This window comes from Zonotrichia leucophrys, chromosome 1A (genome assembly GCF_028769735.1).
Source record: "Zonotrichia leucophrys gambelii isolate GWCS_2022_RI chromosome 1A, RI_Zleu_2.0, whole genome shotgun sequence".
NCBI classification, from domain to species: domain Eukaryota; kingdom Metazoa; phylum Chordata; class Aves; order Passeriformes; family Passerellidae; genus Zonotrichia; species Zonotrichia leucophrys.
Window position 1 is genome coordinate 44,441,660 of NC_088170.1, and position 17,807 is coordinate 44,459,466.

Below are 17,807 nucleotides of genomic sequence, written 5' to 3' on the forward strand. Positions count from 1 at the left end.
ATAGCACAAACAAAAAGGCAGCTCTACCCACCAGGTAGGTTCCTGATGTTTATGAAGGTGCCACCATATGAGCACACTACAGAACTGGAGGCCCTCCTTCCAAAAAGGAGCAAGAAATCAAGACAAGACCTTCCTTAGACAAGCAGTTGTGAATGGACTGCATCCCTCCTTCCCTAACCCTGATTTCTCCTAAGCACCCTTCCTTCTAGAAATAGAAAGGGGCAGCCTTTTTTCATTCACAAAACCTGTAAGCTGGGCAGCACCATCAGACTGATAGGAAAGCTATTCTCCACATTGCTGAGTGCAGCCATCTGTGACCAGACAGGGTGATGGGAAATAAAGCCCATCATGGGAAAAAACCTCAACCAGATCTTGAATAAGAACAGTCTATTTCATACTGAAGAAGAGGGTTTCAGATGTGCCCTTTCTTATAGTCAGAATAATAAAAAAATAAATCAATTATACACTCACACAGAAATCAGTTACAATAGCTAAGACTGGCTGGCAAATCCAGGCTGCAAAATTAGGGCCACCCCTCTCCTAGTCCTCCTTTCCTTACAGGAACTTGACTCAAGCTGTTTCACTGTAATCATTTGAGAAGTAGTTCACCAGTTTCTAGCCTAAACAACACATTAAATTCATAACTATACTCTACAATTCAGTTAGGTTCAAATTTTCCAGGCAACATTTAACTTGAAATTAAAAGCTTCACTTCCTGTCAGAGTCAAATTTAAGGCAGCAAATCAACTTTCATCTCTAAATGCATGAAAACAGTGTTTCTCATTCAAGACATATTAAAAAGTTCTAAGGATGGGGGTGAGGGGAATGCGTTGAGGTTTTCTACATTTGTGGGTTTGGTTGGGGTTTTCTTTCTTCTGTTGGGGTCTTGCACTAAGTTTTATGCAGAAATGAATCAAATTTTGAAAGGGGTTATATCACGTTGGCTGCCTGTGCAGCAGTCACTAGACAGCAATGAGCAAAGAAACCATTGCAAGATTCCTCTTCCTGGAGGAAAAAAGCAGAAAACAGGCATCAACATATTTAGGGATTTTCAGCATATGAATACTTTTCCTATAAACCTGAATAGCAGAAAAAGGAAAAAAATCTGTGCCTTCTTTAAGAGTCATATCTTGAAGAGCTTTGGTTTTCTCACATTTGAAATGCAAATGGAACCGAAAGGCAACCAGGCTTTTTGTACCCCATCTCATTGTTTTAAAAATGTGTACAAGTTTTCACAGCGCATCACAGGGATCTCTGCATTCATACTCATTTTTAACTTCACAACTCATTCTGTAACAGGAGCTGGTTCCTTTAAAAAGGAGTCACTTGGAAGCATTGCCCGTGAAATCATGGAGAGGGTAAAGATGAAATAAGATCTTTTCTCATTCTTCTTTAATCTTGATAGTAAGTTCCCAGCATAAGGCTGGGTCCAACAGTTTAAATTAATTTTCACATATAATGCTTGCTGGTGGGTTGTTGCCAGGTAAGATAATAAATTTCTCCTTAATTAAACCACATTCCTTTTTTTTTTCAACAGCAGCTGATAATCTTGGCTATTTTCAATGCTGCAAGATGTATTCACATCAGTATATGCTGGGAAAAGTATGATACACCTTTTGTTTAATGTCAAAAACCAGTATTTCCAGACATAAAATCAAGATTGGCATGACCAAGACTCTCTGAACTTCACACATAAGCTTTCTCACATATTTAATCAGAGAAAGTTTACCCTAAGTCATTATGCTGGTTTGGCAGAGATATTGAATGTCATGGGGAAAACAGAAAGAGGAAGAAAAGTCTCAAATATTTAAAGTGGACAGAAGTGTAGTTAAAGTATTGTTTCAACAAAATGAATCACTTCAGTGTATATGAGTCAAGACACCTGCACCAAAACAAATCTCCCATTTCAAAAATCTGAGTTCAGAAAACAAATAAAATTAAACCTGAACAAACTTGACTGCTGGGTCTATAAATGAACTCATCTATACAACTGGTTTTGCTGCTATAAAAGCATTAAGGGTCAGGTTAGAAAAGTAGTTTCCCCTTTATTTGCCAGCAATCACAGTAATCTCTTGATCACTGAAGTACTTTATCATAAGGTACTTTTCAGTACTTAAATCTTTCATATACCCTAAACAACTCCTGGTATGGAAAAAGGAAGCTTCACAGAGACTTGAACAATGACTTTTCTTCTTTGGGTGGCTGGGTGGAGTCACAGAATTACGTAGGGAAGTTATTTCCACAAATTAAAACAGAACCTTTGTGTGTGTGTGTGTGCGAAGGGGTGGAATTATACCACGCATTCACTGGCTATACTACTTTCTTTTTGCAACAACAGACCTTAGCAGTCTCTCCAGCATTTCCTTTTACTTAAATGAAAAAGTTGGTACTTCATTTAAGGGTGAATTTTCCCACTGGACTTGCTCTGATCTAAAGAGAAGTAGCTGTCAAGAAGACATGAAGAGGTCCTGAGCTCTTCTGCTCCTCACTGCAAGCTCCTGCCCTCTCCCCTCACATTTAAGAATTGTAGTATCCCGAGAGAGGTACGTCAGTTCATTGATCCAAGAGACTGCAAACCTCTGCAAGAAAAGATTAGGTTTTGACATGACAGGGATTTCCTCAAAGAAACTACCTCTTTGGGATAACAGCCTGAAATTAAAGAAGGTAAAGCAGCACATGAAACTGTATCCCCAGCCTAAGATGTCATGGATGTGAGGTGAATGTAATGCTGAAGTATTCCCATCGCTCTACACTAACTCTGTTCCTTCCTACATAAGCATTGGCAAGGAATACTCTGCAAAGCCAAGGACAATTCCTTCTGAAGTAGAGTCAAACATCTGAAAACGGATATGTAATATTGATTTAAAAAAATCAAATAAAGGTCCTACTATCTCTGACTTAATCCATTTGACTCAGAGAACAGTGAGTCAGTAACATCCACTGATTTTTCAAATCACTACCAAGTACATAAAAGTTAAAATATGTTCCTCAAACACAGCCTCGCAAACAGGCTTTCTTTTCACCTACTTTGCTATGGCAGGAACTTCTCAGAATTGCAGACTTATTGCTTTCCCAAGGAATTCTGTCACAGTCTTCATATTTTGTTTATACTTGGCTTTTTCATTCAGACTAATCAACCATCCAGTATTTTGAACTGCTGATTATTCTGAATGACTTTCATTCAGACATTCTTTTCCATGACCTTCAGCAAGGACACAGTTTCTCCAGTGTCTGGGATTCACAAACATACTTTCTTTTTAAACCACTTTTCACTATAGCATCCCATTTCCTTCCAGATTGTAAAACTTTCAGGTTTAAATACATTCAACTGCTGGATGCCACAAACAATCCTACAGTACTCCTAACATGAAAAATCCTGCACTAAAATTTCTACCTCAGAAAACTGACTTCAGTTGTAACAATTTAGCTAAAAAGAGCACTAACTTGGACTGAGTTCTACTTTATTTATATCACTTCACGTGCACAGAATTGTACTATCCTCTGCAGAATTTCTTCTAAAGCACACAGGGAAGAAGAGAACAAATTGGATCTCCTGCCTTCACATAACTCCTGTGACATGTCTGTATCACAACAGCAGAGCAATCCATAAAGTCCATACTGATTTTTCTCTCACCATATCTCAGACACTTTTCATAAGATGTCATAAATTTCACTGTACATTTTTATTAAAAAACACTGACATTTTATTTTCCCATCTTTATGATTCAAAGCATGTCTTTGTATTTCTTTCTAATGAGTTGCAGCATTGCTCCTAGTGTAGGCTGTTAGATATGTGAATTTTTAATTCTGAAGAGAAGCAATATATTCTGCAGACTCCATAAGTCATGTAAAAAGAAATGTCAAGCCTTTATTGCATTTCCCTGAGTTTTATATCCACCAGCCTTTTAAATCGTACTTGAATAAATTAGTGTATTTGGTTTATCGGGAATAAAATAATTCAAGGAAGTGTAGGCAACTACTGTACACCAATGTATGCAGTTTTCTGCAAAATAATTCTAAAATAGTATCATCCTTCACATACATTTAACAGAATGTATTTTATAAATAGCATAAATTTTGTATCTGAACGTTTTTATTTCTAATGATAGGAAAATTATGACTAAGACACTCAATTATATCTGAGAAGCTGTGGAAGCCCAGTTAAGTTCCCACTGACTGGGAAGGAGGAGAGATAATCCTCATTTTTACAAAAGGAAACAAAGGAAAACCCAGGGAACCACAGGCCAGTCAGTCTCACCTCAGTGCTTGGCAAGATCATGGAGAGCAGAATCTCCAGGAAAGAATACTGAGAGACATGGATGGTCAGGAGGTGATTGGTGACAGTCAACACTGTTTCACTAAGAGAAAACTGCCTCACAAACAATAGGATGACAGCATCAATGGATAAGGGAAGAGCAACTGACATCATCCCCCTGGATTTTGTGAAGCATTTGACACTGTCCTTGCACTGTCCTGCATCCTTGTCCCTAAACTGCAGATAAATGGATTTGATGGATGGACCACTCAGTGGATAAGGAATTGGCTGGATGGCCACATTCAGAGAGATGTAGTCAATGACTCGATGTCCAAGTGGAGACCAGTGAGAAGTGGTGTACCTCAGGGGCCAGTGCTGGCACCAGGACTGTGTCACATCTTGGTCAGTGACACGGACACTGCCATCCAGTGCACCTCAGCAGGTCTGCTGGTGACACCAAGCTGTGTGGTGTGGTCAACTGTGGCATTCACATTTTCTGGAAAAATCCTGGGCAAAGGGATTTTCCCAGAAAATGTGAATGTCACAGTCAACATGCTGGAGGGAAGGGGTGACACCCAGAGGGACCTACACAGGATTGAGAGGGGGGTCTGTGCAAACCTCATGAAGTTCCACAAGGCCAAGTGCAAGGCCCTGCTGGATGGGGCTTTGAGCAATCTGGTCTAGTGTAAAGTGTCCCTGAACATGGACCTTTCCAATCCAAACCATTCTATTTTTCTATAAAAACTATTGTGTAAGTGATAAAGTTACTAACATTTTATACTTATAAAACTAATAATATATGTGTGTGTATATACATATATACATATATACATATGCACACATACACATATGAAAATAATATTTAGTCCGTTCTGTCACAAATTAGAGCTATATTTCTCAAGAGAATGAGAATTTGCTGTTCTGATGACTACACTTCTTTAAAAAACCACCCTGATTGCAATTTCTGTGCTCACTGAATCTTAAACACTTCTGGCACAACACAGCTTTTCAAATTGCACACTAGTTTGCAAATTATATCATTGTTACCCAATAGTCAAATCAGCTATTAAAAAGGAATATGAAAAATTATATTTAAGGTATTTATGAAAAAGGGGTGCAAACAAAGACAGATCATTGACAGAAAATTTGTTAGGTTAATATAATATTCTGGAATGTGACAAATAGGGAGAATTAACCCAACATTCTCCATCAGAACTCATTGAACTAATATCAGAATTTAAAATCTATTTTTGTCAGAAAACTAAACTGTGTGCCATGTTAAAGAAAAGCTCATAGGAGAATAAAGATTTGCAGAAGGTTCTGGCTACTAATTTCATTTCAACTGTTGGTATCCGTTTAGGAAGAAAAAAAAAGAAAAAAGGAACTTTCAAAACACTGTCAATACAGTAAAAGAAGACAAATACTGCTTTTGACCGGAATGCTGGCCACCAAGAGGCATCCCACTGAGTAGGTTATTCCAAAAAGGAGATTTTAAAAACGCATTTAATTCATCTATGAGAGTCCAATGTGACATTCTTTCAAAAATTAATCCAGTGCTATTTTTGTGTTCAAAGCTTCATGGTCTTTTCAGGCAGCGCCCTGGTGGAGCAGCTCACTGCCTCCACTTTGCCCAGGCCACTGACACTGTTCAGGTTCTGTTTAAGCTTCTCCCTCTCTTTCAGCATTGTCAGTGCGAACACACATGCCAGCTGTCATCTTTTCAAATCTGTAGGAATCCTTTATTTGTTAGGAAGTTTCTCTGTAGAGAAATGGACAATTGGTTCTGAGTGGAAAAGCATTTATCTCAGTTTAGCTCTGTCAATACAAACAGCAGTGACTAAGTCAGTCTATCAGCATCAGGAAGCTCTCTGATAAAAATAAATAACCATTTATTTTGTTCTCTAAAGGTAGACCGGTACTTTAGACATGAAAAAAGGGACCACATGCATTATTAACAATAATAGAAGAATGTCAATGGGCACAAGAACTTTCACAGGAAGTTTTCTACTAAGCGAGTTGTAGGTTTAAAGGTGCTGTACACAGAAATTCCAAATTAATTTACACATGATCTTATTGACTACAGAATGCAATGAAAAGCACATTAACCTTTCTTGATGAAAGAAAGCACATTTTCATACAGCGGTACTGGCAGTGACAGTAGGTAGAGCCTTTCCTTTTGCCACTTGACAGAGTGCAGTGCAGTAGGCAGACACAAAAGACACTGGTACTGTTCCCAGGAGTCTACCCATCCTTTTTTTTACACTATCATGATTTGCTTTAAAGGAATTACAAAACAAAAGTTTTTAGTGAGTAATTAATGGATTAAATTTTTTTTTTATTTTGCCAGGTAGAATATTCAATTTCTTCTGTTATCTCGCCATTAGATTAGGTCAGTATTTTCCTTACAAAGCTTGAGTATAAAATTTAACATGAGAAGGACATATCATTTCAAAAAATTTTTTTCCTTTTTAATTCATGTCTGTTTTGGTGGCATTTCAAAAACTAATGAATATACAGACAAATGACTAGATGACAGATTTCAAAGAACTGTTTTTGCTTTTTGTGGCTAAACATTTGACAGTTTTCTTGCAGAAACGTGTTTCCTGAATAACACTTCATAGAAATTCAACAAAAAGAAAAAGAATTTATACTCAAAAAGCTGTAAAAGCCAAAACCCCATGAACTGTAATTATTTTAGAATCTAAGTGGCCATCAACTTTTGTATATCCCAGTCTTTATTGTTTTGTTCTAGAACTGTACACTGTCATTATCTATTCTTTCAGCAGTATTAAAAGGCTTTACAAACTGCTGATACTCAGTCATTTACTCTCTGGTGAAGCCAGAGAGCTTTAAAACATTATCAGAGCACATCACATATCAAAAGACACTTAGCTTCTGCAAAAGAGGGTTCCTGATGCCAGACAGATTACATTATTGAGCTGTTACAGTACTCAGATCTGCTAATTTTTAGAAGGCCCACGAGAGTTCATGAATCCCAAAACAAAACCAAAAGCCTCTGTGGGATATATGAGATTATGTTTTCCTCAGCATGCATTATTTAACAATGTTTCTGCTTTGGATTCCACAAATCCCATATAGATTAACCATTTAATAAAAGCCTGAAAAAGAAGATGCTCCACAGATGCTTTTGCAATGTAACAGTTTTTCTATTTCACAAAAGACTTACAAGGGTTGCAGAAAAAGGAATAACTGGAGAATTTTCATATCATAAATATTAGACTTCACCTTTTAAAACAGAGAGAATGCAATCCCTGGTGTTTAATTAGAAATCTGAAATCACCTACTACTTTGTACTATTCTAATACTGATCCCAAGTGATACGGTAAGCACTTTTCCCCTCTGATGATAGTGCCCACACAGCTACGTTATAGGGTCAGTGAGATTTTACCTCAGTTCTGTTGAAAGCTGAGGTCCTTCTTCCTGCCTCTGTCTAACCAGTTTAGGGCCAGAACTTTCAGTTTTCTATCCTGAGATGCATACATGATAATAGAGCTTAATAGGAAAAGCAAAACCCATGCAAAGCACAAAAAGGAATTAATTCACTGCCCTGCAATGTTCAGCCACCCCCAGGAGGGCAGGGCCCCATTATGTGTAATGGTTACTGGGGAAAACAAGCTCCATCATTCCAAATATTCCCCCTGTTCCTCCTCTTTCTCCCCTCTGCACATATTGAGCATGGTGTCATATGGAATCTCCCTTTGGTCAGCTGGAGTCACCTGTCCTGGCTGTGTCTCCTCCCAACCTCCCATGCAGTTCTAATTTCCTGGCAGAACAAGAAGCAGAAAAGGCCTTGGGTCTGTGTAAGCCCTGCTCAACAGTAACAAAAAACATCACTGCATTCAGCACAAATCCAAAAGACAGCCCCATACCATCTCTGTGAAAAAAATGAACTCTCTCCAAGACAAAATCAGAACTCAATGTGTCACAGAAAGCTTTCCGTATCTCCTTTCAAATTATTTATGCTGAAAAAAGCATTATCATCTTTGTACGGATCTACCTACTTGTGTAGACTAGCACAGATGAAAAGAGCTCCAAGAAATTAACTAGAGAAGGAAATCAAATATTCTGAACCTAATTCTATCAGTTTTCCTATATCACCAGGAATGCAACCTCACCACAGACACCCATAGGTAATGAATAGTATCCTAACTTGGTAAGGTCAATAGGAATTCTGCTGCTAAGCTCAATTAGACAAATAAGGTTATCACCCAGATGAGTACAAGTAACGAAGGAGCTACATAACCTGGTACAAAATGGGTTCCTCCTGGAGATAAAATGGAAGGTGTGCTGAACCAATGTGATTTAAATTTAGAAGTGGAGTACACGTCAAGTAATCAGCTTTCCTGAGGTCTGTGAGAAGAAAGCAGGGTGCAACAGAGCGCTTGAGATCAAAGGTGCTGTGCCAACCATGTCTCACAGAAGCCACTGTCAGACAGAGCATGTCCCAGGCAGTCATGGTGCCAAGCAGACAAGGATGGTAACTGCACACACAACAGAGATAACTGCTGACACCTGCCAGGGTGCAGTGCACACACAACATATTGCCCTGCAGCCTCTTTGGGCCCTAAGCCTGTGCTCTTTGTAACCTTTCTCTCACAGGCTCATTTCTCATACAATACCTCTTCATAAAACTCTCCTGAAGGCAGGACCAACAGTGGATCCCTCCACGGAACCACAGGTGCAGGAGAAGAGCTGAACCCTTCCAAGAGAAGATGTGCTACTGCAGCTGCAAGAACAACCATGGGTGCAGGAACATTTGCTGCTACAATCTGCAACTCAGTGTTCCTATGTTGCGGTGTGTTGTAATGTCCTGTTTTAAACTGCCGGGTCCCTTCCCAGGTGTGCCTATACCTCTCTCCCTTCCCCCTCGCTGAGTGAGTCCTGTCAATCAGGCTTAACATTCCAGGAAGGTCATCGTGTGGTTGGTCAAGTTCAAAAGATGCCCCTACGCCCAGAGGTCATTGGCCTGTCTAGGTGTCATCCTCCCCTGAGACCCCGCCCCTCCCACCTGGTTGGTGGCTCACCTGTCCCCTCCCCTCCCCCTGTCCCGGAGCTTAAAAGGTGATTCAAACCACGTGCTTGGCATTCTGTTAGAGCTATTTCCAAGATTCAGACCTCTGTGACCATGGAATAAAGCTCTGGATATCAACCCTCCGGCAGAATCCATCTCCTTCCTCTTCACCTTCACCTGAAGCCTTCTCTCCTGAGGTAAATGGAGTTCCTAACAAGCCTGGACTTGTTCAGCTGCCCAGCTGCAACTTCCACCAAGCTAAAGGTGTCTCTGGGGTGATACGGCACAGTTGCCGCCTTTGGCCTAGCAGCAAGAGTCAGACTGGCCCAGGCACAATCTACCTGGTAATATTGGGATTCCTGTTCCAATATTCGTATATTTGTACTTTTCAAAGGAAGAAAACCTTGTTCTTGACTGGTTAGGTCATTCAATGCTGCACCTATGAAACTCAGGGATATGTAATAACTTGACAATGAACAAGCTGAGAAGATTAAATACTGTATACACAAGACAAGATCCTACTTGAACACCTTGGACCAAACCCAGAAAAAACAGACACATGTTTTCAAGCCCTGAACACCATAAGAAGAGTAATTCACATTGCTGGTTTGGGCATCTATGTCCCCTATTATACTGAACACAAAAGACATTATTGCACAGTATTCAAACACCTACTTATCTCAGTGAGGAAATGCCTACCTAGACAACAGAAATTAATGGAAGTTTTTAAATTCTTTCTCCTGAGTTTAAAATACTATTATATCAGCATAGAATCAGAAAAGAGAACTGCAAACCTTTTGTGCAGTGATGAGAACATATAATGACTTTGAATATGGAAAAAGGATGCAGCAACACTTTGCACATTAGTGTGGTAGAATCACACCAATAATCATAGAATATGCTGCCTTGGAAGGCACCCATTAGGATCATCAAGTCCAATTGCTGGCCTGACACAGAACAGTCCCAAGAATCCCACAGTGTGCCTAGAAGTGTTTTTTAAATGCTTCTTGAACTCTGACAGGCTGGTGCTGTGACCACCTCCATAGGGAGCCTGTCCCAGGGCTCATATAACTACAGAGCAGGAGGAAAACTTTATAGTAGGCCTTTAGCATTTCATGGTTAAGCTAGCAAAAGGCCCTAAACATGAGACTCTTGGGAGTTTCTATTACTCCATAACCTGGGACTCTGCTCTCAAGAAAAACCTAACTGCTGGTATGAAGTACAGCAAAGAAGTGTTAGTAAAAAGGAGTACACTGTGTGTCGAACTCCAGGTATGGTCTTGTGTAGGGCTGCCCTCTAACAGGAACCTCTGATACATCAGTTTCTGTTTTGTGGAAGCTGTCCCTGGTCCTTTAGCAAGTGGGACAGAGCACTGTGTTACAAGGTGCTTGTGAAAAGAGAAAAGCAAGAATTCTTCTTGGACCTCTAAGTGAAAAGGTTACACCAATGAAAATTACCTTGCATCAATGACAAATCCTTCTGCAATTTCATACAGGTTTTCTGCACAATTTTTGGAACAGCAGTATGAAAAATCAACTCTCAAAATCCTCATCATAACTTACTTCTTTGATACCAGCAAATAAGCATCAAACACCTTGGAAGAACTACTTCGGTTTTAAAAAGAACAGGCATGGATCCAATTCCTTATAGTTTAGGCATAAGCTATTCATCACTTTCCTGCATTGATTCCAAAAAGGAGTCAAAAAATGCTCCATCAGCTTTTCTTGACTTGTGTTAATTTTCAACTGCCTGAACAAAGGATACTTCTATAGTGAGCAAATTGGTTTTAGCAAACCTTCAGATTAAAAGCTTACTTATAAACTAAGTTAAAAGCTGATAGCAGGATTCACGTGAAAATGTTAAGAATCCCAATAGTATTTTACACCAGGTAGGGTTTTTTTTGGGAACTGTGTAAGGAAAGAAACAAGATTCAAATGTTAATGTAGAGAAATAACTCTTTTATGGTTCCCATTAAATCCCACAACCACTTTAACATCTGCAGGCTGCATTAATATTTTGTGTCTTTCCAGTGTTTTATATCAACTAATATAATTCATGAATATATCAATTTTCCACATTCCTGAACCACCTCATTGTTCTGGAAAGGATCCCAGAGGCCCAAAACCCACAAACTACTGTTTACTCTTTCAACAGCAAACACTCTACTACCTGAATCGATGAGACATGGAGAAGTATTGTTAAAAAAACAAAGTTAAAAAAAATGGTAGGAAACTTAATCCATTTAATTTACATGAACTGAAGCTGTCAGATTCTTCAGGGTTCTGCAAGCAGTCCAAGGCAACTGTTTGGATGAATGGTTGCTTTATTCCACACCACCATTCAATGTATGGTTCTACTTCATAACTTTTACAACTACTTGAACAACATTAATGGGTGGAAGCAGATCATCCTTCTGCAGTCTGCTGTTCTAGATGTGAAGGATTCAATGCCTTCCAAACTTGTGTGGCCTGAGAGCTGCTGGAGAAATCTGAACACACCTGAGCTATCAGAAAGGCCTGAAAGTTAGGTTATCTAATATATACCTAGAGGTTTAAATCTTCTTGCAACATTTTTCTCTTTTCTTTGGCTGGAAAACATCCACTCCTGCCAGCCAAAGATCCATTTTCCTTTGAAGTACTTCCTGGGAATTTAATTGCCCAGTAAATTGCCAACAAAACTTCCAAGGCGCAGATCAGCCCTGAGAGACTCCTGGGAAGCAGCCTGAAATTCATCTTTCCACAGTCAGCAGGGAGGGCAGAGCTGCCCTTCAGTCATAAAAATCAATACTTGACTGGATGAAATTTACTGAGCTAAATACAGCCATATACAGGAGGCAGAAGTTCTCACCATTCTCAGTGGAATCTGACATTCCACTTGAACAATACTTTTGAAAACTGGGATATTCAGATAATTAGTGTCTAACTACATTGGCAATACAACTACAGTCTTTCCTGTTTGAATATTTGTCTTAGAAATTTAAACTTCTGCAGTTATTCAGCCCCCTTATACAGTTTTTTTCCATTCTTGGCAGGTCCTCCAAATTGACTGTGTACCACACATTTCAGGTCAGCAAGGTTCAAATGATGACACAATGTAAGAAATACAGTGAAGAAGAACATGGAGTTAGCAAAAAAAATTTTTTTAGTAACTGAAACAATTGTAGAGTCTCACATTCAACCCTTCTCAAAATAAGTAATTGTCAATAGTAAAACAAAAATACTCTCTCACAAGACAAAAAATATGGAGGTTAAACTAGAATCATTTATTTTAAAAGAAAATGCCAAATAGCTTCAGCAAATATCCTAAAAGTGCTGACTTAATTTAATTACAAAATACTGTAAATTATATAGCTCATGCAGTTCTGGAAAATGTGTTATCTGTCAGGAAAATGTAAACTGAGGTACCACTGAGATGCAACAATGCCTAGCATAGAATGAATTATATATGAATTGCATAATATTAGGGTTTGTTGTTTGGAAACAAGTCCTCTACAAAAAAAAAGATTTATGCCAGACTACAGACCGTTAATCACTCATGACACATTTAACTATTATTATTTTACTGAATATTCTTTAAATTTTCAATTCAGAAAAGTCAAGACTTTTACATGCAAGATACTCAGGCCAGTTAATGGTGCTGGAATACATCATCATGAAGGGTTAACTTTAATGGCATTATTTCAGTTTTCATTAAAAATAACCCTTAAGATTGTAGTGAAGCTAAATTGCTATTATAAGCTTGGTCTGACCTGCTTGCAGAAGCACATGTGATGCATATTTGGAGTGCACCAACAGTGCTCCCTCTGTTCACAAAAACAAGCCAGGGATAGTAGAGGTGCTTCTCCTCTGTCCCTGCTGAGCTTCTGAATTGCAAATAGGCCAAATTCCTCTACTGAAGAGGCAAAGAGCCTCATGGAAAACTGTCCTGAGGTCAGGCCCCAGCCTCATCCTCCTCTGAAGACAATAGGGGTCACTGAGGAATTAATTCTGGGTGACGAACACACAGTGTTCTGCTGGGAGCAGTGAGGGCCATAAAGAGTAAATGCAGCTTCTACCTGGCTACTCTGAACGATTCTGCAAGTTTCAGAAGGTTGTTTCAGTTTACTCAAAAGAAACTGAGGCTCTGAAATCATAAGCAATTCCGATCCCAGAGAAGGGACTGTTTTTTTCCTAGAGATTGATCAACAAAACATATTTCAGAATTTGAAGACTGCAGCAAAATCATGATTAAAGCCCATTCAGTTGAGCAGTTACTATTATTTTCAGGAGAAAATTACTTTCTATCCATTCTGTGCCTTCCCCTGGTGCTACTATATGGTTCTGATACAGGAGAACTAACTGACATAGAAATGTATTGGGAAATTAGGAGAAGGGAGAAATTAGCTGCAACACAATACTTGCCTTATTCATTCTATCCAAAGCACAGATCTAGATTTGCTAGCATATTACATTTTTAGAAATAAATCCACACATTCCAGATACCTCTCCATGTACTACCAATCTGTAACACTGATAACATGAACATCTTGCTGCAGAGATGAACATGTAGTTAAATCAATAACACACAAATGAATTTGCTGTCTCAATGCTTTTAGAATATTAATTCCTTGATAGAAATAGGACAAAACTAAAATGAAGATCTACATTCATTGAATACATTATCAGTATTCACATACCTTTAGACAAAATACAGTCCTGCTGCAAAACAGTAGAAAAATATTCAGATAATTAAAGGGTCATTTAGACTCTGCAAAACAACATCAGCCTTCGGCAAATGCTGAAGCCTTCCAGATATTAAAATGCACAACATTTTCTGCCTTCATTACATCCATTACATTTTTCTGATGCATAAATCTGTCCAGATTATCCCATAATATTATGTATGCTGATTATGTTTTCTAACTCTTCTATAAATTTACAATAAAAACAAAAAACTGTCTTTTTTCCTTTATTATAGACAGTAATAAAAAATAGTGATTTAAACTCAACAATTATTTAAAAAACAATTTATCCCTCTCTATGTTGAACTGTTACCCTTTGCCCTTTATGTTTTGCTGTAATCCCTTCCAGTGGTCTTTTCCTAAATGATTTTGTAAGCTCATCTTTTGCATCATACAGTATCTGTGTCTAAATTGTGTCAGATTTATAAACTTTACTGTTTCAATACCTCTCCTCTATTTTCCCCTCCATGCTTCTTTATAAAACAAAGATACAACCAAGCTATTGAAGCATTAACTAAGCAAGAGCTAGATGCAATCTAGAAGTTGTCCTATAATTAAAGCAGAATCAGCTACAGAGAGTACTGTTGACTTGGGAAACTTGCAACTTGCTTTTGGTTCTCTTTCTAACTAGTGACACACTCAGAAAATGTTTGATTGCATATTTAGAAGCATCTAACAGACTTCATAACATTTGAAATACTTTTAAATGCTGCTGTTAGTGATCCAGAAAGTTTCAAACGAATAAAACTTGGTATAATGTTTCTTTTATTTCCTTTACCCTTTTAACATATGCTAAAAAAAAAAAGATATAAAATGTTTCTTTATGGCATCAGTGGTTGCATGCACAGTTACCACAGGAACAGACTCAAATTTGCAGTGATGTAGGAGTATCACTTCTATCCCACAGAAATCATCACCCAAAGTTCTTGAGCACGCACCAGTAGCTGAGAAACTCGGGAAACTCACAGCTTAAACACTGTCCTTTTTTAATATATTGAAAAAACACATAGCAAGACATCTAAATAAAGAACAAGCGCTTAAAAAGGTCCACTTAATCTATATGAAGTGAGAAAAAAAGCTGGGCAAAACCTGATGTTTTGTATGAACACCAAAATTATCCTAGACCCCATACCCTTACTACATTTGGGCAGGCTTCAGTAGAACTAGAGCGGCTGTGATCCCTACATGAGTTACAGCTACTTCTCTTTAAACTCTTTTTAGCTGTAAACACATTTATGAAACATATCAGTTTAGTAGCAATAAATGAAAGCCTTGTGAGGTATTTTTTAACATGTATAAATTCCAAAAATCAAAATAGAATAGTTCTCTTTCTAGACCCTTCCATTTTCCAATCTGTTAAAAATGTCTCTGACTTCTAGGGATAATTTCTGTAAAATGCTTACATTTGGTTCTTGAATACAAACCTCCCTTCATCCTTTCTTTGCTGATGTTAGGAAACTACAGATTACTGAAATATGCTGCTTTTTTGCAGACAATTTCTCCTATCAAGTTTCTTAAATTTAACTAGATGATATGCCAGTCTTGTTAGCATGAGGGTGTTTTGCAGAATAAAATTTTATGAGAAATAATGTAAACTTGAAAAATTGTATTTCTGTTATTATAAACAATTCCTCTGACTCCTACCAATAAAAAGCACCCTTTCTTAGTCTATCTTAAACAGCCGTGAGATGCCACGTCAAGCCTTTTCTTCTCTTTATTTTCCACTTCTGTCAGCAGGTATTTTTATTAGTAAGAATAGTGAGGAACATAAACAGTTGCTGTATAAACAGTGTTGACAGTAGTTACCTAGCTGACTTCACACCACTTAAGAGTATTTTCAAACTTGACAATATTTAAATAACTCTCTTCACACTTTTAAGTATACACCAATGAAAAAGCATTACTTTGGAAATACACATTCAAGTCAGCCAAAGCAAAAGTGAGAATATTGTTTTAAACAAACCCTGAACTGGGGAAACACTGATTTCCTGGAGCCACCCTGCCAGCAGCACCTGCTGGGACTGAGACACCCTGGGCAGAACAAACCAGCTAATGGCAGGCTCTGAGTGACAGGAGAGCAGCAGATGTTTATATTGACTTTTGCAAGGCTTTTGACATGGTGTCCCATAAATTCCCCATAGACAACCTGATAAAGTACACACTACAGAAGTGGACAGTGGGATAGACAGAAATCTGGCTGAACTGCTGGGCTCAAAGGGCTGTGATCAGCATGAAGTCTAGCTAGAGAAAAGTCTGCTGGTGTACTCCAGGGATCAGTACTAGGGCCAGTTCCATTTATCTGGCTCATTAATGACCTGGATGATGGGATACAGCGTGCTCTCAGCAAGTTTCCTGATGAAACCAACTGGGAGGAGCAGCTCACAGACCAGCTGGCTGCTCTCAGAGGGACCTTGAAAAGCTCAGCCATAAACCAGCAGGAATTTTATGATGTCCAACAGAGGGAAATACAAAGTCCTGCACCTAGGGGGAAATAACCCCAAGAAACAGAACAGGAAGAGGGATCATCAGCTGGAAAAGGGCTTTGCAGAAAAACACCTGGGGGTCCTCATGGGCTCCAAGCAAGACCATAAGGCAGCAGGGGACCCTTGCAGCAGGGAAGGCCAAAAGCATCTTGTGCTGCCTTAGGAAAAGATGTTGTCAGCAGGTCAGGATCAAGATCATTCTGCTCCACTCAGCACTGCTGAGATGTGCCTGTAGGGCTGTGTCCACTCATGGGCTGCCCAGTAAAAGCAAACATAAAAATCCCAGAATGCAGCCCAGGGTAGGACTGCCAAGATGATTAAGGGATTGGAGCATCTGACATGGTGAGCCTGAAAGCACTGAGACTCCAGCCTGGAGAAGGCTGCCAGGGATCTTATCAACATGTATAAATACCTCAGGGGGACACAGGTAAACAACACTTCTCAGTGGTGCCCAGCAACAGGGTAAAAGGCAATAGCCACAAACTAAAACAGATGAAATTCCACCTAAACAAAACAAAGCCCTTTTCTACTCTATGGCTGTATCCTATGGTTCTTTGTGAAAGAGACAAAAGGAAGGCAAATATATCTAAGTAATATAGACTATGGGCTTAATGTCAGGTGTTTTCTATGCACACACCAAGCCTTCAATAAGAAAAAAAAGTTGCCTGTGTCTGACTTCATTATATGAAGGCAAGTTGTTTATTTGACTAAGGAAAAGCCTCATTGTGCAAATACAACAAAATAAGTTCTTCTTCTCTCCCATACTTTTTCTGATGCCCAAGTCCACAGGTCTAAACAGTATGAGAACCATCTAACATAGAGATTAAGGCAATGTATTTGTCATTACCAGTCAAATTATTCACCTTATTGTCTACTGAAATGTCCATTTGTATCAGCAAACTTCCATCATTGTAATGAATTTCTGTGTGTCTCCTCCAGCCAGTACTCAAGAATTAAAGCTAGTTTAACCAAAGCAGGGCAATGGGAAATGATCCTTCTCCTTTGATAAAGCCTTTTCTCTCACATCAAAGTATTGACACTTTTGTTTCACAACTGCAGGAAAAATGAGAGGAACCAAGAGAACGTCACAGAGGAAAGCTAGAACATCTCATTCATGAAGAGCAGGCACCTGTGCACTGACCCAATTAGGCATTCAAACACTTGTCACTTTGGAGCTGGCTGGTTGTCACTCATCCAATTAGCCCCAGGGGATGCATTGTATGGTGGCATTCCCTGACAGGAGAACTGGAGCAATGGAGGCAATGAAGGCACAGTGATAGGGTGCCAGGATCCTGGTGAGCGAGAGCAGCCAGTAGC

The 17,807-nt window shown here is 38.9% G+C and overlaps 1 protein-coding gene across 27 annotated transcripts in view; it reads right to left on the minus strand.

Moving 5' to 3' along the window:
- The window catches only part of NRCAM (neuronal cell adhesion molecule), a 146,030-nt gene that overhangs the window by 81,196 nt on the left and 47,027 nt on the right, over window positions 1–17,807 (minus strand). The gene's annotated exons all lie outside the window — the stretch shown is intronic.